The 19,626-nt window shown below is 45.9% G+C and overlaps 1 long non-coding RNA gene across 3 annotated transcripts in view; it reads right to left on the bottom strand.

Annotated features, from left to right (window-relative positions):
- Positions 1 to 300: 300 nt before the first annotated feature.
- Positions 301 to 19,626, bottom strand: part of LOC102555203 (uncharacterized) — a 30,696-nt gene continuing 11,370 nt past the window's right edge. The window contains exons 2-4 of one of the 3 annotated variants that reach the window (XR_005488105.2): positions 4,235 to 5,656; positions 1,498 to 1,636; positions 301 to 607 (exon numbers count right to left, since the gene is read on the bottom strand). This is a non-coding gene — a long non-coding RNA (uncharacterized LOC102555203). The remainder of the gene's footprint in view (positions 608 to 1,497; positions 1,637 to 4,234; positions 5,657 to 19,626) is intronic. The other 2 variants (XR_593845.4, XR_010054359.1) reach the window with 2 other exon arrangements.

Here is a 19,626-nt window from a genome sequence, read left to right as displayed (position 1 = left end):
TTAAGAGTCATGTGTCTTGTCTTTGCAGAATAATTTCTTTCTTTATGAGACCTGGATCTACTCAGATGTACTCTAGTTTTTTAAAACCTTCTCTACGTGTAGTAATGGGTCTTATTTAAGAAACAGGGTGATTCCTCTACTTGCAAATACTGAATGCTAGTTCTAAAATTCACATGCGCACACCTAGTTGGGACAAATCAACGCCACTTATGGTTTCTGTTTGTCTTAGCAAAGTAATAAGGAGCAGCATTCTGTCCAAATACCTGGGAATAGATTAAGTAAGAAGAATAAATGCAGTAATTAGTTTAGGAGTTGAAAGCAGGGCTGACTTCATTATATAATGGCTTCCAAAGGGAATGGGCTGTCTTTCCTTTGAAGTTTGATTAAAGGTGTGCCTAGGGATGGTATTCCACTCGGCCCTCCTCAGGGATTTCTTTGCACGGTGTGCTTTCCCCTGGGGTAGTTGGTACAATGATCTGTTCCGCTTTCCTTCACAATTGTCCTGAAGCCCTTTGTGTTTTCAAACTGCCTCGCCGGTGTCTTGTTCCTTAGGATTCCATGAGGGGATTCCATGAAGCTAGCACAGTTCAAAGGATTTCTGGCAAAACTGTAATGAAGAATGTGATCATTGGTACGATCGTTTGCTTTTCGAATTGTCTTTTAAAAGTATTGTCATGTCCAAAACTCAAGCATGCTTGGAAAAAAAAAACATGAGGCTTGGCTTTCTCTCTTTGGATAGAGGCTACCATTGACAGATTTAAGCACACAACGGTCAGATAAACCTACATTTCAGATAAACAGATGACTTTTTAGCATACATGTCTCAATAACTCCTAAGAAATCAAATTCTAGGAGTTCTGGGTTCTTATTTTCTAAGTCTGGTTGGTACCTCTGGTATAGGACGATGATCTACTTACTATTGACCCCAGAGCTGTGTAAAGTCCAGCAAAATTAAATGAATAAATAAATAAAATTGTGATATTCATTCTTTCAAAAAGTTTTAGGAATTTTTTATGAGTCTAGCTACGTGGCTCAGCAGGTAAAAGCACTTGTTGCTAAGTCGGATGGTGACCCAGGGGCCACAGGGGAGAAGGAGAGAACCGACTGTTGCAAGCTGCCCTCTGACCCTCACACAAAAGTCATGGCATGTGGGCACTCATACACACACAATAAATGTGAGTGCAAGCATGCTTGTGTGTGTGTGTGTGTGTGTGTGTATAGTGCATGCATGTGAATTCTTGCATGCATGCATGAGGTGTGTGTGTGTGTGTGTGTGTGTGTGTGTGTGTGTGTGTGTGTGTGTGTTCATGTACCACAGTGCTCATGTGGAAGTCAGAGGACACTTTCAGAAGTCTTCCATCCCATTGAGGCAGGGTCTCCAGTGTAATCTTCCTGGGTTGGAGCATCATTTCCAGAGATAAAATGCTCCCTAAATGTAGGTACAGTATATTGCTAACTAGATTATACAACAGCATCACTCTATCACCCAAGATTTACCTGGAGACTCACTGGCATCAAGCAATAAGTGATGGGCAATGGGCACTCCGTGTTTAGAGCAAAAAGATCCGAGGTTGAATTTCATCGTTGACTGTCGCACCTCTGGCAAATAAATTCCCCAGCGTTTCCGATTCTTTGTCTACAGTGATAGGGATAAGATGGCTACTGTAAGAGCCAAGTTAGGGGTTGGAGAGATGGCTCAGTGGTTAAGAGCACTGATGGTTCTTCCAAAGGTCCTGAGTTCAAATCCCAGCAACCACATGGTAGCTTACAACCATCTGTAATGAGATCTGATGCCCAATTCTGGTGTGTCTGAAGAGAGCTACAGTGTACTGATTTAAATAAATAAGCCTTTAAGAAAGAAAGAAAGAAAGAAAGAAAGAAAGAAAGAAAGAAAGAAAGAAAGAAAGAAAGAAAAAAGAAAGAAGCCAAATTAGCTAATGTGCACAGAAGCACTTTGCTTTTATGAATGGCTATAAACAGATTATGACTTATTAGAAAGTCACTCTGATCTAGGGGTAGCCCAACCCTCAGATCCCAGCACGTGGGGAGAGAAGAGTTGGGGTCAACCTGAGTTACACAGTAAAACCCGGGAGAAGAGATGGGGAGAAGACGAAGGAGAGAAGAGGGGAAAAGTGCCACCGAAGGTACCCTGGCCTCAGCTTGCTTTGAGGTGGGGTTGAGACTGCACAGGGAGGGCTCTTTCTCCAAGTTTTCAAGGGCAGAATTCTTAGCCACTAATCACAAGTAGTCATTTTACCGTCCATTCTCTTCATATTTCAAAAGACTAGGGTTCGAATGTCAGTTCCAAACCTCTGTTTCTTCTCATAACAAACGGACCAAATGATATTCACTCCACAGGAAGAGGGGCTGAGAAACATAGAGGCATGGAGCTTACGAGTTTTCTCTCTAGGGATGTGCTCTTTTCTCTGCTCCTCCTGGAGCGTAGGCTGCAAGCCCTGAGGAGTGGATAGGCTTAACGAATAGGCCTCAGTTTCCCTTGTCTTTCTTTGCTTAGTGGCTCTAAAAATCAGAGCCCAGCAGGAGAGGCGTGGGAGAGGCCTCTTCCAATCTCCAGACGTCCTTCTAAGATGGGGTCAGAAACGCTCAAAGCTGTTTTACCAGCGATCACTCTGGACTCCCAAGACAATAACCTTCTCTAATCACTACCAGATTCCCGCCAGAAAGCAGCAGGGGAGCAGTTGCCTTGACCCGCCAGGGCCTCCAGCCCCTCCCCGCCAGACGCAGGCTAATGGGATACAGACGTCTCCCTCCCAGCGCCGCTCTCCCACCCGCAGCCCCTCTCCAGACGGACGTCGCTCTTCCGAAGTCATTTTTTGCAGGTCACCAGGCCACTTTTCCACGAAGCCAGGGAGAAGCCTGCACCTCGGGACTTCCTAGCTACCCAGAGGGTATTGTATTCTCTTCTGGTGGAAGCCAACTTCAAAAGGGCATCAGGCGGGGCTCCGCACTCATTTCGATGGTACAACAGTGACCTCCAGTGGCAGAGCCCGGAGACGAAAAAAATCTCCTGCCATGTCTCAGAATTCTGTCCTCGAGGAAGACAGTCTACAATGTGACAGGCTTTCTCTTGCGAATCTAAAAAACGACGACGACCATGATGGACTCCATAGTTGCCGAATCTAAGCAATCCAGAATATGTGGCCAGGGGCAAGTCTCAAGTCCACAATCTGAGCACCATGGCCTATCATTTGTTTAGTACAACTTCCTCAGCCCTTAATCCACTCCAGACCCCGCCCTGGTCCCCAAGTGGCTTCTGTTAATTCCTCTGTTAGAAATGACCTCTTCATCTCTCTGCCTGATAAAAATCTTCGCGATGATGTCAGATGAGAGCTTGCCATTTGGGGACACTTTCCCAGATCATCCCTCCTAACAGAATTAATTCTGTCTTCAAAACATATAGCATCAAGGACGTCCATACTGCTGTACGCGTTTGGCTTAAGCAGCAACGTGATATAGCACTGTTATAGGGACATACACAGTTGTGAGTTAAGGGGTCTGGGGTGTGAGGCACGTCTACAGCACTGTGACAAATGCCTGCGAAAATGACGTAAGAGAAGAAGGATTTATTTTGGCCCACTGATTTGCATCTTTCTGTCCACTCTCACTGGTATCTGTTGCTTCCAGTCTGATATGTGATGAGACAGAATATCAGGGCCAAGTGCAAAGTGGCCTTCCTTGGGGCAGACGGGAGGTAGAAATGGGAAGGAACTCAATAGGGACAAAATACATCCTCCTAATGGATGTCCCCAGAGCCTGCTTCCTCCAGCAAAGCCTTACTTATTAATCTCTACCAACTCCCTTCAAATTACAAGCTCGTGGATGAGCCGATCTACAGATTAGCTCCGAGCCCTCCTGAACCGACCATCTTCCCAACGCTGGACTGTTCACTGTCGAGTCGAGGACAGAGTCCTTAACATATGATCCTTGACGAGGGGTGCACCTCACATGCAAATTATAATTACTGAGCTCAGAACGCTGCAGACTAGTGGGGTGGGCACAGGAAAACAACTGCCATCGAGGGTAGTAAGGGGTTCCATATTTGTCTCCAGTAAGAGTCTTCACTCCCGTCTGGGGGGAAAAATGCAATCAGAGACTCTAAATACAGAGAGGGTTTGGTTGGGTATTTGGGACTGAATAGGAGTTAATGAGGCAGGTAGAGTGATTTAAGATGGGGAGAAAAAAAAAGATGCTCATTTGGACGTGAAATAATTACCTAGAAGTGATTGTGTTGACACAAGGGGCAGCCCACACTGGCTGGATTATCTGTCACTGGATGTTGCATGGTCCAGAGATAGTAGGCTGGAGGACAACTGAGACCAGGAGAGGGGGTCTTCCAAACTGTTGGCTATATAAACCAGGGTCATCAACGATGGCTGAACTAAAGCATGATTTGGGGATAAGAAGCTCACGCATAAACTAGAGTGGCTCACAAAACAAGATGAAAATCAAAACCAGGTTTCTGCCCGTTAGTGATCCCCAGATGGACTGGTGTACAGAATGTGTTGGTCAAATATCATCCAGAGTCAAAGCCAAGTCAATGATCAAGTGAACGAACAGTCAGGCACAGTGCCTCAAAACGGGAGGCAAAACCACAAGAAGGGCAGCTGCCTGGACTGCAGTTTCGAGTGGAGACGAATATCAACATTTCAGGAAATGAGATGCCCCGACAGAAGCGTGGAGATGTCAAACCAAGTCTGTGTGAACTTCATCTTGCTGAATCACGACTCATTTTGGATGTCCTCACTGCTGAGAGGAAGTCCAAGGAAGATGCTCAGAAGGTCTGGTTCTGAAATCTAGGGAGGATCAGCGGAGCCCGGGGAGTCCCAATCTCCATTCAAACATGTGTCCTGGGCAGCTGGGAAATGACAGTCTGTTTGTTCTTCAGCCTCCGATAATAAATTGTGGCTGAACCTGCTGGAATCTAGCCTTTCTGGGTAATTTATCATGAATGAAGAAATGTATACCCCCTTGATATATGGTGCAGGGGGTTCACTGGTGGCTGAGATGGACAATAACTTAAGCCATGATCAAGCATCAGTGTATTTATATCTGCACACCCCAGGGTCTTCCTGCACAGCTAATCTACAGCTGGGGGTGCTTGGTGTGGGGAAAATAGGTGTCGTCCTGCTGCAAAGAGTGCAAAAATCTGCATCCAGGCAGGTAGTGAGTTACCTGCCTGCTTTATGGGAATTAAACACAGCAGGAGAGACCTGTCTGCTTCCTGATACATTAGAAAGATACATTAGATACAATTCCCTTTTCCCATTAGAAAGTGAGCAGCCGAGGACCCTCACCCAGCCCAGTGCCTAACTCTGCACTCGATAAACCCTGGCTGAATCAGGGAAGAGTAAACCCCTCAAGAAGGAGGAACTAGGAAGTTCCTGGCGATACCTGGAGGTTGCACAGGAGAACCTGCGCATTCTATGGCTCCCAGACTCGCCCTTTTATCTTTGAACTAATACTGTTCATGTGGATATTCGGAAGAACGGTGATTGGGAAAACAGATAAAGGTGACTTTGGATTCTGGCTGTGCCGCTTCATTGGCTTGGGCAATGTACTTGAGGTGTCTTGAGGTGCTCTCCAGCTCTAGAAGACATCTTGAAGCTCTGTGTATAAAGGTGACTCTTGCTGTTTGCTATAGTATAAAAAAATAAAATAATAGAATAGAATAAAAAACCTAGCCAGCACAGCCTCCACATGTATCAAATATCGCTACTGCAATGGCGGCCCTGTGTACCGTCTTTCAGTGGAATCTGAACTGTCACTCACCCCGGCAGTCACGGTGGGTAATCTTTACCTGCTGAGCCCTCTCACCAACACAGTGCGCAGTCTTGCCCAGCAAATGCAAGAACCACAACTGGGAAATCCCTGGCCTGGCTGGAGAGCTCATAGGCTACGGTGAGATATACAGATAAATGCTTACACCCAGCTCAGCAGGGTGGGACCTGTCTGGGTCTGAAACAGCACCTGGGTAGGGGAAGGGCTGCCCCCATTTAGCAATGTGCTGTTGCTGGAGTCAGTGGAGTCAGGGACCAAAAAGAAATCACATGTGACAATTGTGCATTATGACCACCAAGACAAAGCATTAAGCCTGCAAAGACCTAGACCCCTACAACTATCAGAATCACATGAAAGGATTTTGTTTTAAAGCAGACACTAACTCATAGTCAAGGTTTCTGGCAGTTGAGCAAGACGTTCAGTGTCTTAAAATTCAGCATGAGCACCCACCTAAAATCAGCCACTTGTTACTGACACAGGGATCCAAGACCCTCATGGCTTGCTGTATATTAAAAATCCTATTTTGCTGGTCGGAGGTGGTGTACATCTTTAATCCCAGCACTCAGGAGGCAGAGACAGGAGGATCTCTGCGTTTAAGGCCAGCCTGGTCTACAGAGTGAGTTCCAGGACAGCCTGGGCTACACAGAGAAGCCCTGCTGAAAAAAAAAGATAAAAGAAAAAATCCTAATTTGATTTTGTGACTACAAGAAAGGAAAATGGTATCTAATCCACTTGGGTTAGATGATCGCAATTAAGACATTACTTTTAACCCAAGTGGTCTTTGTGGCCTCAAGGATATGGAAAAAACCAGGGACCCAAAGAGTACTAAATACCCATGAGCTGTGGCAAAGAGATGCAACTCATTTACTCTAGGATGGTAATTCTGCAACGCTGATGTGTACCAGATCTCCACCTATGTTCAAGATATCAGAAACCATACTGGAAAAGATGCCTGGATATCCCAAATTAAGACATGGCTGCCACTGAGATGCTCACTAAGCCTCAACCCTCTATTCAATCCTGTCTCGTTGACTCACGTGACTCGGTGGCTGTTGTGTGTGTCATCTCTGCTAATGTGAGCCCTCTGCCCTCACATTAACTCTGCAGTATTTCTACAGCAACTACAAAATTCTAGGCTTCAAATGACATAAATTTACTATCTTGCCGTTCTTCAGGTTAATAGCCCAAAATCTTGCTGGGTAAAATGGGGATCTTGTCAATACCATCCCCTGGGGGTACAAGAGGGGCAACTCCACTTCCATGCTTTTTCCTGAAGGAGAGTCACATCCCTTTGCTCTTGATCTGCTTCCTTCATCCTCCAAAGCCATCCTTAGAAAACTGCAGTTTATTCCACCAGTGTAATTATAGCACATGTTCCAAGGCCACATCTTTTTCTGGATGGAGCCAGGAGATTATCCCCCTTCTAGGAACTTGCAGAGTTAGAGTGGCCCACATGAAGAACCAGAGATAATTCTCTAATCTTTGGTTCACCTTATCCGCAACAGCAAGGTCTCTTTCGTTCCTAAGTTAACATCTATTGAGAAGTTCCAAAGTGTAGGGTGTGGATACGACTGGGTAGACCAGTAGTCTGGCTACCATAGCGCTAATTATCTCCTCATTCTCTCCAGACTCCTATGAGAGAGTTACTACTCTTAGCCCCACTTTGTAGATGAGCTACTGTTAGCAAGCTGCTTTAGCTGACCACTGGATCACACTCTGAGAAGCGTCCATGGACACTCATCCTGGAGGTCCCCTGTCTTACTCCTTTGTGTTCCTCCCCCTTGCCTGGTGCTTCTTAAATCTATGACCCCACCCCTTGGCTTCACCCACCCTTGTGATTGATTCCCATTATTGGAATGTCCTAAATGGTCTCATTCCCTCATTCTCCACTGTGCAGCCAGGGTTATCCTTCGCACAAAGCCCACAGCACTCCAGCACTGCCTCAGGAAAGCCCGGGTTTGTGGAGTCCACTATTAAAATGCAGTATCTGCTTACTCTTCCAGCTTCACTCCTCTCCCTCCCATCTCCCATGATCCCTCAGTAAGCTCAGCCCTCTCTGTTTTCCAAATGTTTCCATATGTTAATTCTTCACAGGTTTGTTGTATACATTAAGATGCAAAAAAAAAAAAACCCATATCATCCTACTTGGAGTGTATGTTTAATAGAGGACAGTCTACAGAGAAAGGCTGCATGAACGGCAGTGAACAGGGTGTGCGAGACCTCAGCCCCATCCATCATAATGAAATAGGGAGTTTAACAGAAATTCATCGAATCGGCTTCCTTTCATTCTAATTTGTTTTTCATGCGCTGCTTCTGAAGACGGATTTAAATAGAGGTGGGGAGAACAAAAGCATGCTTCACAAACAGCATGGCTAAGCGAGATTCAATAACTCTTCTCTGTGCCGTTGTGTAAAACATTAAGCACCTAAACGGAACAAAAGCAATGGAAATCAAAGACTGAGGTGGGCCCCTCCTGTTAGACAGCCTAAGCACAGAGAACGGGAGGCTCCTGAGAAGGCTGCTTGGCCGGCGGAGCCCTCTGCCACAGGAAATAGACAAAGGTCTAGGTGGTTTGAAGTACTGGGCGAGTGATTCTGTAAACTGCTTGCAATTCTATGTCAAGAGATATGTTTATAATATGATTTAGAGAAGGTATTCAAGACTGGGTCATATGTCATCCCAGGCCTGCACGTAGAATAAGCTGCACTATTAATTCATTTGACGAAGGCTGCCTGCACATCTCCCCACCTTGAGCAATGATACAGACATTAGGAACCCACTGGCTGATTTGTACAAGGCTCAGGCCCAGGGAAATCACTGTGGACCTGCAGATAGTCCCAGGCTTAGGGAGCTGGGGGAGTTAGGATGGGGTGGGAATCTCCTTCTGTTTGGGGTGATCGAGAAATCTTTATTTAATAAAAAGATAAGGCTTGATCAGAGTCTCAGAACGTTCAAGAGCCAGCCTGGCACAGAAGCCTGGGAGGAAGTTTCGTGTTCGCAGAGGCAGAGAGAGTGCAGCAAAGATGAGAACTGAGCCTAGAGAGAAAGGCCAGAGCAACATCTAAAGGCATCTTGATTAGAATGTCTCACAGCTTGAGAAGCTGTAGGCACTAGTGAGAGGGGTGCAGACCCTTGGACATGGGTTACTTCACTGACGAGGTGTGAACTGTGAAGGTGAGTCCCAGTTAGAGGGCATGAGTTGCTGGCCGGGTGTCTTCTCTCTGCCTTTCTCTGTGCCCCAGTCCTTCCAACTCATGCTTCCTGTGTCACCTCCACCCTGGGCCCACAAGGACAGAACCAGAGGCTGTGAACTCAAAACTCTGAAATACCCTTCTCCTTACAAGTTCTTTACCTAACGGAACGTGACTGATATGGGATGTCAAGAGTTTGAACTTCACTTGAACGTTATAGAAGCTCGAGAACCGTTTTCTTTTTTAACATCCATTGATGTCGGTGGATTTGAGTGTTAAAGCTACTGGTGGGATGGATGTACGGGAGGCCTTCCAGAAGCAGGAGAAGGTGGTCAGGGTGGTAAGGGCTTCCATGAGTCTCTAAACACCAACCATCAAAGAAAGTGTGGGTGAGGGCGAGGAATGAGGAAGGAGTTCAACGTGTTAATGACCAGCTTGATCTGGAACAGGTCACACTCTGACATCAGCAATTTAAGATGAAGACAGAGACCGAGTTGTAGGCAAAGGATGAAATTGGGTTTTGGAGGACTCTTGAGATTCTGCAAACCTATGGTTCGCTATGTACAATATTCTACCTAAGTTTCTGTCTCTTTGTGTCTCTCTCTGTCTCTGTGTCCCTCCGCCTCTCTGTCTTTCTGTCTCTCTGTCTTTCTCTCTGTCTCTGTCTCTCTTCTTCTTCATCATCTTCTTCTTTTTCCTTCTTCTTCTTCCTCCTCCCCCTCCTCTTCCTCCTCCCCCTCCTCCTCCTCCTCCTCCTCCTCCTCCTCCTCCTCCTCCTCCTCCTCCTCCTCCTCCCTCTTGCCTCTTTTTCTCCCTGTGTTAAACCCTTTACTTTGGGCTGGAGAAATGGCCCAGACCCTTCAGTACTCTCACTACTTTCCCCCAGGACCAAGTTCAGTTGCCAGCACCCACACCAGGCAGCTCACAACTGCCCATAATCCAGCTCCAGGGAATCCAGTGCCCTCTTCAGACCTCTGTAGGCACCTGTACACATGCAGCGTTCACTAACATAGACTTGTGCGCACACATACATAAGATTTTTTTTAATTTTTTAAAATTTTTTCTACTCAGAACTTTATTCAGAAATTGGTGATTCTATAATTTTTTTCAGAGTTGTTTTGGTTTTTTTAATACGTGTTTACAGTGAAATATGATCGTAGCTACTGCTCCTCTTTCCCAACCTGGAACTCCCCCTCCATCCTTCCTAATATACCTCCTTCCCAACTTCGTGTCTTCTTTTGTCTTTTTTTGAAACAAGACACTAAGTGCAGTTATTAACATCCACATATGCGTAGGTGGGGGACCACCCACTGAAATGTGGGAAACCCTCCAAGATGATCCCTTTACCCAGGAAACAAAAGCTCCTCCTCAGTAAGGCCTGGAGATTACTTTCTCATCCATGGTGGGACTGGGCTGGCTTATTCATGTGAAGATCTTGTGCAGGGAACCACGGTGCTGTGAGTTCATGGGTGTGTTAACAACCATGTCATGTCCAAAAGGCAACACTTCCCAGAATTCCTCCTTATCCTCCAGCCCTGACGCTCTTCCCCCTCCTCTCCTGCAATGTTCTCGCCTTGGTGGTGGAGGGGGATTAACACAGTATCCCATTTAAAGATGAGCACTCACTTTAAATCATGAATCATGAATCAGTCATGAATCTCTGCCCAGCAGAAAAAGAAGTGTTTATGACCAAGGTTAGAAACAGCCCAAGCCTATGACTAAAAATAGATGGCAATTTGATGCCATGGTTTTTTGTTTGTTTTTGTTAGTTTGTGTTTTGGGACACAGTCTCATTATGTAGACCCATCTAGCCTAGAATCCTTATATAGACCAGGCTAGACTGGAACTCACAAAGATTCCCCTCTGCCTCTGCCTTCCAAGGGCTGTGATTAAAGGCATGTACCAACACACCTGGCCTAAAAACCTTTTCTTCATAAAATACAACTCTATTCCATACTGATTCATTCTTTTCTGCTTCTAAGTTAAGAATTCTGACGACACTTGAGTGGAAACCTCTATGAACTCCTTGGTATGCTATGACAGCATGTAGGTATGGGAATGTCTCCCATTCCTACAGTTACTGATGTCTTTTTCGGGGACTCCTCAGGAAACAGTCTAAAGAATTGTAGATTCCGGGTGGGGAAAAAAAAAGAATTGTAGATTCCGAAGTAAGTAAGGAAGGGAGAAAGAGATAGAAGAAGGCAGAGAGAGAGGGTCAGTGGGGAGGGCCACATTCTTCTCCCCTGCTGTCTTGGTTAAAGTTTTACTGTTGTGAACAGATACCATGACCAAGGCAACTCTTACAAGGACAGCTCTTAATTGGGGCTGGCTTACAGGTTCAGAGACTCAATCCATGATCAAGGCAGGAGCATGGCAGTGTTCAGGCAGACGTGGTACAGTAGGAGCTGGGCGTTCTAAATCTTCGTCTAAAGGCAGACAGGAGAAGACTGACTTTCAGGAAGCTAAGAGGAGGGTATCAAAGCCCTCCCCCACAGTGACACTCTTCCTCCAACAAGGCCACACTTCCTAGAAGTGCTACTCCCAGGGTCAAGTAAATTCAAATCATCACTCCTGCCCTAGAGCTCAGTGTTTTGGATTTTCATGAATTTTTCCCCACTGTGCTCTCATGTTCTCTCGCCGTCAACTGGAAAATCTCCTTTACCATGAAATAACTCTTGAAGTCCTCTCAACACACACACACACACACACACACACACACACACACACACACTGCCAAACAGTTCTTGCTCTTGGGTTATTGGGTTATATTACATCTCAGTCCACTGTCACTTGCCTCCTTTAACATATTCCACCATGTTTAAGGACACCCAGCATTGATCTATTACAGCACACTCTCCATGTGCACCTATCAAAGAATTAGCAATTAAGGTAAGAGTCAGATGAGAGAAAAGCAAAGGTCTGAAATAACAGCTGAAAGGGCCACAGGAAATCATGGGCCAGATGCAGACAGAAAGATTCTGAGCATCACTGAGCAGTCGCAGAAACTGGAGATACTCAATCACTTGAGTGTTGATCCCAATGGTCTTTGACTTCCCCTCAAATCTCACTCTGAAAAACAGCACTGAGTTCTTAGACAGCATTAGGATTTGTTTAGGGCCAATATGAAACAAAACCCATGTAGCAGGGGCGATGACATAACTGGATTTGTGATCAAAGAGATGTCCTGGAGGCCTTGGTAAGTGTCTAGGGGAGTCTGGATGGTGCCGGATGTGACACAGTGGGTGAAGGGAGGAAATGATTCTTAATAGAATGCAAAGGTGTTGAGGGGAGGGGGATAAAGAAGAGATGGTAGAGGGCACGCATCCAGCGGTGGCACAGTGCAGAGCACGATCAGGACACGAGAGCTAATGATTCCACACAGTCACGACAGGACTGAACTGCTGCTGGACACAATGGTGTAAGAAACACTGTGGACGGGGTTGGGGATTTAGCTCAGTGGTAGAGCGCTTGCCTAGGAAGCACAAGGCCCTGGGTTCAGTCCCCAGCTCCGAAAAAAAAAAAAAAGAACCAAAAAAAAAAAAAAAAAAAAAAAAGAAACACTGTGGACGTTGCCATGTAGTGTGTTTATAAGATATGGATCAGTGGCATCTCTTGTTGTGCATTGAAAAAAGACTTAGTCTACCTGTCCACTGCTATTAGATCCATACTGTCATTAGAGCATTGCAAAAGTACATGTATGTATGATGAGTGCAGAAGTAAGTGGACAAATGTCTGGTTCAAGCAAGCAGAAGATGGTGTTGGCTGAAATTGTGGAGGGAGGGGTTTCTTCAAGGTCAGTGGATCACAAAACAAATGAAGTAACCAGGACTCCTGCTCTCTCCAAATCCAGGCTCTGCCTTCCATTGTTTTGTCCTAACGTCTGGTCTTGCCTTGGTACCAAGATGTAGTTAAGAGACATTTTCCAAAATATCCATATGAAACTTCCCCAGACCATTTTGGTTACCCTGTACATTCCTAAACTTGTCTCTGTGGCCAAACAGTGATGATATTATTGGCTTAGGTGGGATAACATGGACCTTGAAGGTTAGAATTGTGTCGGTCTCATCCCACAATCTAAGACTGAGGAGAAATGAAGATGCAGTTTCACAAAAGCCGAGTAAGTGGATAGTGTGTGGCAAAAGCCACAGAGCACAGTGACAAGTAGCACAGTCCATATTCTCTCAAATAGCGGGAGCTGCTAAAAGATTCATCAGGAGCAGCATGGCTTCATTTGCATTTCAGAAAGATAACCCTGGGGCAGTAGGGAAGACAAGTTAAAGTAGGCTGAGTCTTAAGGGAGGAAAATCTACAAGATGACTTGATTCAAATTTAAAATCACCACCTCCCCTCTCTTCTCTGGAAACACAACAATGGACAAGACGCTACCCATCCATGTGAAACAGACAAGTACCGGGCGCTCACGCTGCATCAAGAGGTTTCCTCACGGAACACAAGATGTGGTCTATGTTAAGGTTGGAAAGATGAGTCTGTGTCGGACATATCTGTCATCAGATGCAAGTAGAAACAATACACTGGGGGACTGGGAGGAAAATGAACCCAGAAAAGTCAGAGCACAGCATTCCCGACAGGGACGTGCTTACTGCTGAGGATGGGTCATTGCAAAGCCAGAATGGGAAGTGCCTGGCCAGGCTGAAGTTGGAAGGTAGACATTAACCTTCAGCTTAGTGGACGCATGAGTGTCGAAAGAGCTGAGGGTGGCAAAAACCACTCTGGAAGCCACGCTTAAAAGATCCATCTGGTAATACATGATTGGAAAATTTACCAGCAGGTCTTGGGGGTGGTGTAGTTTAGAAGACACCTTGTATGGCCTCCATCCCTATCATCCCTTCCCCGACCCACCCAAAATAACTACCAAACAACACACAAGATGACCACAAAAGTGGTTTCTTTAATAATTCAGAAACAATGTTAGTTCTGCCTATTAAGATGATACTAACGGAAATCAGAGAGAAGCAGGTTAGGACGGGGACTAAGAAGAACAGAGAGCAGAGGGGAGTAGATGAGTCAGGAGTGGAGATCAGGGCTTGGATCTCTGATCTAGAAGCTGAGCTTTCCACTTTATTTATTTACAAAATAAATAAAAATAATAATAACTCCCGGCAGATTCTTTTCAATTAGAGGAGCAGCTTCTGGTGGCTCACGGTTGTCCCAAAGGTTTCAGTTGCTGGTCAGGTGTCTGCGCTTCTGGAACTGTGACAAGGCATCGAGGCAGAAGGGAGCACAAGAAGAAAGGTGTTTTACCAGAGCAGACAGGAAGCAGAGAGCATGAGCCTGTGCTTGCTGGTGTTTTCTTCCTCTTCCTTTTATTCCTCCAGGTCCTCCCGTCAGAGTGAGTCCCTCCCTCTAGTTAATCCTCTCTGGAATCATCCTCATAGCCCCAGCCCCACCCTAGCCCCCGTGCCCATCACTACTCATCTAGGTGCGTATCCGTCCAATTATGCCATGTAAGTAGAGCGCAAGTGTGGCATCCAGGACAAGAACAGCTGTGATTTAGGATAGAATCCGTGCGATCTTGACTTTGTAGAGGTCAGATGGCCATGGAGGAGCCATTAGACAGAGATCAGAGCCCCTGGAATAGAAACTCTGGTAAAGGAAAGGAAAGAGGAAGAGGTGTCAGCCTAGGAGTCTGCACAGACTAGAGAGGCTTGCAGCTGACCAGTGAACTACTGCCCTGCCTTCAATATTGAATCTTCTTTGCCTACATCCTCATCCTTGAGTGATTTTTTTCCGCCATCAATTTCTGAGTTAGGGACTATCGTGGGTTAAAAGAAGTAAACCGCTTACTCCTGCAACTACTTGAATTTACTTCCACACTTGGAAGTTCTTCAATCATTAGGGTTCAGCCGCATCCTACAAAGGCTGCTCCTCACAGGCTGTCGTGAATGGCTCAGCAAGGGGGCCCATCATTTTCTTGCTAATTAATTTAGGTCTAATTGGTTTCTGCCCACACAACAGTGCAGGTTGCAAAAGAGGGCAATAGCAGTCATATTCCACTAAAAGTACCTGCCAGCATCAAAGCCCCCACCGTTACGCAATTCACTACATGGGGAAGAGCTCTTAAGAGCTAAACAAAGTGAATTAGTCCCCCTCCCTTTCCCAATTAGCTTCAGAAAAATCTCCAAGTGAGGAGAACTCTATCCAAGTTCCAGGAAACGTTTCATGTTGCTGTCACCATTGGAGCAGAACACACCCGTCCGTGAAGTTACCAAACAGTTACCAGCACACACGCTGGGCCTTATTTAGCAGGATTTGGAGTTCTCCAAAAGACTGTTACCTACACAGGTACCAAAGCCGGGAAGGTCTATGTACTCTGTAATCCCTAGTTTATAGGTGGCCAATTAATCCTTGCTACATGAATGAAAAAATAAGGAGAAAGAGGAGCGAAGGAAAGCAGAAAAGGAAGGAGGAAGGGAAGAGTGGACTGACTTGTGAATTTATTCTGATTCAAAAAGCCACACTAGAAAAGTAGCATCTTGGGGCTTAGAGATGGCTAGTTGGTAAAGAGCTTGTGCTTCAAGCAGGAAGACCTGAGCTAGGATCCTTCACAGCCATGTCAAAAAGCCAGGCTTGGTGGTGAGCATCGGCAACTTTTACATAGATGGGAGGGGAGGTAGCGAGATGGGATTCTTGAAAGTCATTGGCCAGCCAGTCTAGCCAAATTGATGAACTCCAGGTTCAAAAAAAAAAAGCCAAATTGATGAACTCCAGGTTCAAAAAAAAAAAAGCCAAATTGATGAACTCCAGGTTCAAAAAAAAAATTAAGTGGAAAGTAATTAAGGAAGAAAACCAATGCACTTGTGTACACATGCATGTGCCCTTGCATATGCAAGTACAAAGATACACATAAAGGCATACAAACATCACACATGTGCATGCGCGTGCAAACACACACACACACACACACAGTATTGGCTTCGACGTCAACCCATGACCTATAAAGTCATAAGCAAGTCATTAAATCTCTCTGAATCATTTGTTCTTTCATCTAATGTCAGTGCTGTCTGCATAACATATTTCAAACTATTATAAAAATGGCAGGGTGTGGTGGTACTTGCCTTTAATCCAGGACAGTCAGGGCTTTACAGAGAGATTGTCTACAAAGCAAACGCATGAGTGTTAAAAGGAAGCAGAGGATTTGGCTCCGAAGAAGAGCGTTTGCCTAGCATCTGCAAGCCCCTGTGTTTAGTCTCCAGATCTCCAGCCCTGAAAAGCCTGCTGCAACAGTGATAAGGTGATGTAATTAATGATAACTGTGAGGTGTACTTATGGTAATGAATCACACTATTGAACTGATGCATGAGAAGGCAAAAGGCTGTGTAGAAGTTCCCAAAAAGTTAAGAGCTAGTCACTGCCATGTTCCCTACTGGGCCTTCAGTTAGATCCAGCTAGTGTCTTATAAGTTTTCATGAAACTATTGTGACTTCTATTCTCTGTTGCACAAAGCTAAATGTATCTCTGATGCTGTCCTTACAGGCTCAGGACTCAGTGGGGGAAAGTGACTAAAAACAGAAACAGTATCCTTGAAGCAGTCACATGCAAAGTAAAGCAACATCAGAGAGTGACCGGAAGTTACAGAGAGGACCACTACTAAGCTCAGCGAGTCAGAGACTACAGGGGAGTTGGGGGTGGGGGGGCATACCTGAACAGGCCTGGAAAGTGTAATCGACACTTGTGAGGTGGGAACAAAGTGGGCTTTGGGTGTTTCAAAAGTTACGGGAGTCCTATCTTGCAATACTCGTTCCTCAACTTTCTTTCCAAGCTGATTACATTTGCTAGGTTTAACCAGATTAAATGAGTTCCTGGATGAAATGAACTCTTTCCTATGTTTCAAATGCCCCATGACTTAAATTGTTTTGTAGCATGTTTGTAATCCTAGCACTGAAGGTAGAAGACAGGAAGATCAGGATTTCAAAGACAGTCTCTACTACGTATGTAGCCAGTTGGAGGCTCGCCTGAATAGAGTCTATCACAAAAAAGGTAGGAGGAGTTGGAGCTGAGGGGGTGGTTGTCAGGATAAAAATGCTTGCTGCACAACCACAAAGACCTAAATTTAAGTCCCCAGGAGTAAGCATGGCCCTATGTGAACAAGTAACCATAGAGCTGCAGGCAGCAGAGACAGAAGGATCTCTGGGGCTTGCCGGCTCTCAGCCTAGTTCTAGACTGTGGAAGACCCTGTCTCAAGAGAACTTGGTGAACAGTAACAGAGCCAGATACCCAATGTCCTCTTCAGGCCTCCAAGTACATTTGACCCAGGCATACACACATATTATATGTGCATACCATGCACACTCAGCAAACAAATACAAGATAGATGATAGACAGACAGACAGGCAGGCAGGCAGATAATTGGTAGGTAGATAGGTGATAGATAGATAGATAGATAGATAGATAGATAGATAGATGGATGGATGGATGGATAGATAGATAGACAGACAGACAGACAGATATGTGATGGCTAGACAGACAGATGACAGACCTTTCTTAAGGAAATGAGGAATGCCTGAGACAAAGCTTTCAAGGTGGCTCAGAGGTAGACTTTGGTAGCTATGGAACAACTTGGGAAAGATACTGCAATGAGTACTCTGTATTTTCTTGCTCCAATGGAGAGATGCTCATTTGACGGTGAATCAGCACTGAGTCCATTCCGTTGCTTGGAGAGCTGTGTCAGATGAGAGCACAGATTTGTCCACAAGTCAGGTGAGACGTGACTCTGGCTCTCACCCTCAGCCCCGCTTCTTCGAGCAACACCTTCCAGATCCAGGCAAGGAGCAATGATCCTTAGGATGTGGGAGCCTTCGGGCATCGTCGTGGAGGTTAAACTGGTACTTTTAGGCCACCCATTAGTGAGGCCTCTGCTTACACCACGTCAGGAGGAGCAGGGAGCCAAGCCAGGCAGAAACATTTTGTTGTTGTTGTTTCCCTCTTCCACAGACAGCCTTGCGCCACCTTGTACCACACGAGGTCCCCAGCTCAGTCCCAGGATTGAAGGCCAATTGTGTGTTGCTGTGACAGCAACTATTTAAAAGGCAAATAAAGACACGACAAGCTGCGACACGCTATCATTAAGTAATCATAATTTCCTCCCCATATTTCGACAATAGATGTCAGTCTCTCATCTCGAAGGCAGGCCACGTATAGAAACACCATGTCAAAAACCTTTTCAGACAAAGACGGGGTGGCAGGGAGTAAGAAGGCTGGATGTGTAGCAGAAGATTTTGATGGGCTGCGTCCATCCCACTTCCCCCACCCCAACTCCTACATTCTCTAATAAAAGTCAGATCTGTAAAGAACTTCAAAGGCTCCCCAGTCTGACAAACAGTAATAAAACAAGAATCTTTTTTTTTTAAACCTGCCAGCACGCACAGAGGAAGCAGAGCTGACAAGAGCTGCCTTGGTTCTGTTTTAGTAATCAGCAGGCTAACGGCAGGGCACTTCCTCCTAGCAGGAAGCTGAGTCTGGGCTGTCAACTGTGAAGGAATACAGAGGTTCAGGCAGCACAGGGCTCCTTTCTGGGTTTTTTTTCCCTTCCAGTCTGCATTCCAACCCAGGTCAGAGTCCACTCCGGCACAGCTACAAACCTCATCTACTCTCTATAAAGAAAGAAGCATGTGAAGCAAAATGGGTCTGGCCTCACCTTCCCTACCTCCTCTGTTGAATGGGGCTGGGGGGGGTTGGGTGAGCAGGGAGAGTCTGCAAGGAAATAATTCAGGAATCCAGAACATCTGGCTTCTATTCAGACCCAGTCACCAACCTTGGGAGCATATTGAAAGCATTTGGCTGTCTCTACAGTCTAAAAGGAGCTATTTATTTCAGGCTCAACAGCCAGCCGCAACACATGCTTCTATTTGGACACAGTTGGAGCTAAGACAGAACACCTCCCCCCACCCCCTCACTTCTTTAAGGTGGAAATAACACAGGACCTAGACCTGCGCTCCAATCCTGGGCCTGCTGGTGGTTTGTGTCCGCCGTGTGACTTTACTTGGCTTTCTCGGTCTCTCTGCAGGTCTGATTTCCCAACTGGGAAGCCTTGAATCAATTGCCCTCATGTGGAGTTCTGGAAAGGCCTAACTAACAGAGTGCCTCTCCTAAGGACCCGGTGCGGACCGTGGCATACAAACTCTGCTTCCTTCAGACCAACCACTGGGCCATACTTGATGCGCTTGGCATGGAAATATCTATCTTGGCAGATCCGGCGCTACACGCCCATAATCTGAATACTCAGAGAGCAGAGAGCAGAAGGATTGTGGGTTTTAGGCTAGACTGGTCTGTGTAGGGAGACCTTGTCTCAGGAACAAAGTTCTCCGTTGTCTGTCTCGCACATACTATGGTGGTTACGGTTGGGTTGGTGTTCAGTGCTTTGTCGGTAGGAGAAGGATTGTGGCTGAGGTCATTGGTACAACAATAATAAAAAATAGTACGCCAGAGCCAATAGAGTGGAGTGCTCCTAGAACCAGCTGGGGATGGGGAGGGGCTGGACTTGAGAAGTTTCTAGATCATCACTAGACATGCGGTTTTACTGCACTGTCAATGAGAAGCTCCTTTTCATTAGCCCACTGCAGAGCTGACCCTGGACCTTTCTGAGACACTCGATTCCAAATGATCTCTGGAGCCTCAG

This window comes from Rattus norvegicus, chromosome 8 (assembly GCF_036323735.1).
Source record: "Rattus norvegicus strain BN/NHsdMcwi chromosome 8, GRCr8, whole genome shotgun sequence".
Taxonomy (NCBI): domain Eukaryota; kingdom Metazoa; phylum Chordata; class Mammalia; order Rodentia; family Muridae; genus Rattus; species Rattus norvegicus.
Note: the sequence above shows the minus strand (reverse complement) of the source record. Positions and strands in the feature narration are given on the sequence as shown.